The following is a 6,643-nucleotide window of genomic DNA, read 5'->3' on the forward strand; positions in this document are numbered from 1 at the left end:
CATGTCTACATTGTTCTCGAACCCGTAGGGTCCGCACGCTTAAGGTTACGATGACAGTTATATTATGAGTTTATGCATTTTGATGTACCGAAGGTTGTTCGGAGTCCGAGATGAGATCACAGACATGACGAGGAACTCCGGAATGGTCCGGAGATAAAGTTTGATATATATGATAATAGTGTTTGGTCACCGGAAGGGTTCCGGAAATCATCGGAAGGGGTTCCGGATGTTTCCCAAAATGTTTGGGTACGAGAACACATTATTTGGGCCAAAGGGGAAAGCCCACAAGGTTTTTGGAAAGCGCAAAAGGAAGTTTTGCGGAGTCCAGGGGCCAGACGCCAGGGTCCCTGGCGTCTGGGTCCAGACGCCGGGATCCCTGGCGTCTCGCCCTGGAGTCCGAGAAGGACTCTTGCCTATCGGGTGAAACCGACTTTGTGGAGACTTTTACTCCAAGTTTCGACCCCAGGGCTCAAGATATAAATAGAGGGGCAGGGCTAGCACCAAAAAGAGATCAAGAAACACAAGTTGATCCACGTGATCTATTCCTTAGCCGTGTGCGGTGCCCGCAGCCACCAAAGTCCTCGATAATACTGTAGCGGAGTTTAAGCGAAGCCCTGCTGCTGTAGTACATCAAGATCGTCACCACGCCGTTGTGCTGACGGAACTCTTCCCCGACACTTTGCTGGATTGGAGTCCGGGGATCGTCATCGAGCTGAATGTGTGCTCGAACTCGGAGGTTCCGTAGTTTCGGTGCTTGATCAGTTGGATCGTGAAGACGTACGACTACTTCCTCTACGTTGTGTCAGCGCTTCCGCAGTCGGTATGCGTTGGGTACGTAGACAACACTCTCCCCTCCGTTGCTATGCATCACATGATCTTGCGTGTGCGTAGGAATTTTTTTGAAATTACTGTGAAACCCAACAGAATCGGCTCTACCCGGCAAGCAATACCAGCCGGCGTCGCCCTGCAATGCCTCCTCAAGCTGTCTGTCAAGCCATCGGCAGAGTCGGATTCCATCTTTGTGCCGGCTCCTCCTGAAGCAGTCGGATCCGACTTGAGGACCCCAGCAGCCGGCATGGGGAACTCGGCAGGCGACTCGGGGACTGCAGCAATCGCACCCGGCCCGGGGACTTCAGAACCTGGCCCGGGGACTTCAGCAGTCGGCCCAGGGACTTCATCGACTCAGCAAGCGGCAGCCGACTCCAACCCGCCGCCTCCCGGACCAACCGCCCTCGTGCAAGTAGCAGTCCTAGCAGTCGAAGAAATTGCAGCACCTTCCTAGGCTCAGCCCATCCTCAACTTTCTGGTGAACAAAGAGCTACCGACTGACGAGATCTCGGCCCGGCAAGTGCAACATCGGGTAGCAACATACACCATCGTCAACAGAGAACTCGTGAGGCGCAGTGTCACTGGTGTTTACCAGAGCTGCATGGAGCCAGAGCAAGGCCAAGCAATCCTCAAAGATATCCATCAAGGTGAGTGTGGTCACCACGCCACTTCAAGAGCACTTGTGGCCAAAGCTTTCCGCCATGGTTTTTTCTGGCCGACTGCTCTAGAAGACGCCAAAGACTTGGTCTAGAAATGCAAAGGGTGCCAGAAGTTCCACTCCAAGCCACATTAGCCGCCTTCTGCACTCAAGACCATCCCCATTGCTTGGCCCTTCGCTGTCTGGGAGCTGGATATGGTGGGACCGTTTAAGACAGCACGCGGCGGCATGACTCATCTGCTTGTCGCGGTGGACAAGTTCACCAAGTGGATAGAAGCAAAGCCAATTAAGAAGTTGAACGGTCCGACTGATGTGACCTTCATCTCCGACATCACCATCCGGTATGGCATACCACACAGCATCATCACCGACAACGACACAAACTTTGCCAAAGGCGCCTTGGCCCATTTCTGCGCGACACAGGGCATCTGACTAGACCTAGCGTCCATTGCCCATCCGCAGTCAAACGGCCAGGTGAAGCGAGCAAACGGCCTCATTTTGTTCGACATCAAGCCCCGACTGGTCGAGCCTCTGGAGCGGTCGGCCGGCTGTTGGCTCAACAAGCTGCCGGCCGTCCTCTGGAGCCTGCGCACAACTCCGAACAAGTCAACCGGCTTCACGCCTTTCTTCCTTGTCTATGGTGCCAAAGCCGTTATCCCGACGAACATAGATTTCGACTCCCCTCGAGTCACCATGTACACCGAAGAGGAGGGAAAAGAAGCACGAGAAGACGGCGTCGATCTGCTGGAAGAGGGCCGACTGTTGGTACTCAGCCGGTCCACCATCTACCAGCAGAGCCCGCGCCGATACTACAACCGGAAGGTCAAGCCAAGATCCTTCCAAGAGGGAGACCTTATGCTCTGGCTGATCCAGCGAACAGCCAGCCAACACAAGCTCTCGGCACCTTGGGAAGGCCCCTTCATCATCAGCGAGGTGTTGGGCAAGGACTCCTACTACCTAATCGATGCTCAGAAGCCTCGAGCACGCAAAAGAGACGACTCCGGCAAGGAGACGGAGCGATCATGGAATGCAAATCTCCTCCGAAGGTTTTACAGTTGATGTAGTATGTACCACGCCAACTTTTGTATTAAGTACAAAGACTCCGGGTCCCCGAGAAGAGCTCAGGGACTGCCCTCTTTTTTCTATATGATAAGTATTATGCCTATGAATGTGTTATTTCATTAGTCCGCCTGGCACCGGGTTCGACCAGTCGACCCGAGGACTCGCCGCCTTGTACTATGTAATGCTTCCTGCAGCCGGACAAGTAATGTGTTGGCACCGTAATACTTACCCTATCTTGAGAGAAGCCACTAGTGAAACCTATGGCCCCGGGTCTATTTTCCATCATATTAATCTCCCATCAACAAGCTATTTCTATCTTTGTTTACTTTGCAATATTTACTTTTAATCTTTATCATAAAAATACCAAAAATATTATCTTATCATCTCTATCAGATCTCACTTCTGCAAGTGGCCATGAAGGGATTGACAACCCCTTTATCGTGTTGGTTGCAAGGTTCTTATTTGTTTGTGTAGGTACAAGGGACTTGCGTGTGGCCTCCTACTGGATTGATACCTTGATTCTCAAAAATTGAGGGAAATACTTAGGCTACTTTGCTGCATCACCCTTTCCTCTTCAAGGGAAAACCAATGCAATGCTCAAGAGGTAGCAAGAAGGATTTCTAGCGCCGTTGTTGGGGAGGTGTGCACCAAGTCAAGTCAAGATTTGATCTCCCGACAACGAGCCATTTTTGGCGCCGTTCCGGGGAGTCTACGCACAAGTCAACACATACCAAGTACCCATCACAAACTCTTATCCCTCGCATTACATTATTTGCCATTTGCCTCTCGTTTTCCTCTCCCCCACTTCACCCTTGCCGTTTTATTTCGCCCTCTTTTCTGTTCACCTCTTTTTCGCTTGCTTCCTCGTTATGGCTAGTCCTTTATCTACTCCTTTGTCTCCCGAGAATGAAGTTCTTAATTTTAAACAAAGGGAGGAAGAAAATCTAAAAGATGCTTGGTACAGAATTTTCAATGCACAAAATAGATCTACTAGGAAGCAATCTACTTACGTTCTTCTTCAATTTTTATGTAGGCATCACTCCTTGTAATAGATATATTCTTGATACCATTACCGGAGGGAATTTCTTGGATAGCCATACTTTTGATTCTTATAATGCCATGATAGATTTGTTCGGCCCATCACCTCTTTTGGTTAATGGAACTATTTTAACTTTGGAACATGTGATGCAATGGCTTGAAATTATTGAAAATAAGGTTGCCACCGTAGAGTTGACTGAAAATTTTTATAGCAAGATCCACAACCAAATTACCCAATACGGATCTAAGGTAGGAGTTGCTCTTAATTTTTTTAAAGAAAAGGAACCTACGGTTAATGAACAGATAGATCAAGATTCCACTAGAATTGATAAAATGGAGGATATTATTACCAACCTAGGGTCGGCCTTTTCTTCTGTGAAAAACACTCCTTCTAATGCTAAGATTGCCAAACTGCTGTATGTTCCTAAAAATAAGGGTGAAACTTCTAATAAGGGAAATGCGGACCTCAAATCCATAAGTGTTCACCCCAACTTTCTTGCTATCCTTAAGGAACCTTTTGCTACAAATTATTTTCTTGATTTCGTGCCTAGAAGTTTGATAATTAATAAAAAGGAAGAAACTCCTAGGGGTTATAGGTGTCTTATTAAAGAATTGCCTACCAAAGATGGGAATACCTAGATCTATCCTCGCTTTTATGCCTAGCAAGGGGTGTTAAACGATAGCGCTTGTTGGGAGGCAACCCAATTTTATTTTAGTTTTTTGCTTTTTGGTTCTGTTTAGGAATAAATAATCCATCTAGATTCTGGTTAGATGTGTTTTTGTGTTTTAATTAGTGTTTGTCCCAAGTAGAACCTTTGGGAAGACTTGGGTAAAGTCTTTTTGATCTTGCTGTAAAAAACAGATACTTTAGCTCTCACGAGATTAGCTTCAACTTTTTACTGGAGAAAGATATTTAGTTGATTATTTTTGAAGATGATTAATAGATAAATTCCTCACGTCCAGCAATTTATTTTAGAATATTTGGAGTTCCAGAAGTTTGCGTTAGTTATAGATTACTATAGACTGTTCTGTTTTTGACAGATTCTGTTTTTCGTGTGTTGTTTGCTTATTTTAATGAATCTATGGCTAGTAATGGAGCCTATGAACCATAGAAAATTTGGAATACAGTAGGTTTAACACCAATATAAATAAATAATGAGTTCATTACAGTACCTTGAAGTGGTGTTTTTTTTCCGCAAACGGAGCTCACGAGATTTTCTGTTAAGTTTTGTGTTGTGAAGTTTTCAAGTTTTGGGTAAAGATTTGATGGATTATGAAACAAGGGGTGGCAATAGCCTAAGCTTGGGGCTGCCCAGGGCACCCCAAGGTAAAATCTAAGGACAACCCAAAAGCCTAAGCTTGGGGATGCCCCGGAAGGCATCCCCTCTTTTGTCTTCGTCCATCGGTAACTTTACTTGGAGCTATATTTTTATTCACCACATGATATGTGTTTTGCTTGGAGCGTCTTGTATGATTTGTGTCTTTGCTTTTTAGTTCACCACAATCATCCTTGATGTACACACCTTTTGAGAGAGACACACATGATTCCGAATTTGTTAGAATACTCAATGTGCTTCACTTATATCTTTTGAGCTATATAGTTTTTGCTCAAGTGCTTCACTTATATCTTTTAAAGCACGGTGGTGGTTTTATTTTATAGAAATTATTGATCTTGCTTCACTTATATTATTTTGAGAGTCCTTAGAACAACATGGTAATTTTCTTTGGTTATAAAATTAGTCCTAATATGGTAGGCATCCAAGATAAAAACTATAAAGTGCATTGAATACTAAGAGAAGTTTGATACTTGATAATTGTTTTGAAATATGAAGATTGTGATATAGAGTCATGCTAGTTGAGTAGTTGTGAATTTGAGAAATACTTGTAATAAAGTTTGTGATTCCCGTAGCATGCACGTATGGTGAACCGTTATGTGATGAAGTCGGAGCATGATTTATTTATTGATTGTCTTCCTTATGAGTGGCGGTCGGGGACGAGCAATGGTCTTTTCCTACCAATCTATCCCCCTATGAGCATGCGCGTAGTAGTTCGTTTGGATAACTAATATATTTTTGCAATATGTATCACTACAAAAAAAAGACACATCCATGACATTTTGGGCCGAATGAATTTTTTTCTGTCATACTTATGACACTTCTATGATGATAATTGTGACAAAACCCGGTATCATCATAGATGTGGTGGGGTCCTACTTATATGACAAAAAATCATGATAGAAAATGGGCTTTTTGTCAGCTGCATGACATTCTTTGGGCCGTCCATGACGGAAAAAACCGTGGTAGAAGCGAGGGCACGGAAAATATCGGGGAGTCCCCAGTTACGGTGGGTGGTCGGGGGCCGAGCGATGCGCGTTTCTCTCGTATGTACGCGCGTGTGTGCGAGGCGTTGGGCTCTAACTGAACCGGACCGATTGCACTGCAGGCTACGTATTACTGAACCCGAGCGATCGATCGATGGCTATTAACTGAACCCGATCAAGCGATTCCTTCGCTACTGCTGCTAACTGAAGCCGGTCGATGCTGCATCTGGATGAACAGTGAGCGTTGCAGGGGGGTTGGATGAACAGTTCCCGGTGGGGGTGGATGAACAAGACCCCGTGGTGTTGCCTCTGGATGAACAGTACCCCGATCGATCGAGCCGGTTGGGGCTAGATGAACAGGACCCCGTGGAGGGCTGGATGAACAGGACCACCCCGTGGAGGGTAGGATGAACAGTAGACAGTGGAGGGCAGGATGAATAGTAGCCCGTGGAGGGGTGGTTGAACAGGAGCCCGTGGAGAGGGCTGGTTGAACAGTAGCCGGTGGAGTAGCGCGCGGTGGAGGCTGGATGAACAGGAGGCCGTGGATGAATAGTCGCAGGTGGAGGCTGGAGGAGGTCGACGGTGGATGAACAATAGCCCGTGGAGGCTGGAGGGGGTCGACTGTGGAGATGAACAGTATCCCGTGGAGTCCCGTTTTGCGGTACGCCACACCCCTCCCGATGAACAGGACCCCCGTTTTCACCGTAGCGCTCCAACACAAGTCCGTTTCCTCCGTT

Source organism: Triticum dicoccoides, chromosome 5A (genome assembly GCF_002162155.2).
Source record: "Triticum dicoccoides isolate Atlit2015 ecotype Zavitan chromosome 5A, WEW_v2.0, whole genome shotgun sequence".
Lineage (NCBI taxonomy): Eukaryota > Viridiplantae > Streptophyta > Magnoliopsida > Poales > Poaceae > Triticum > Triticum dicoccoides.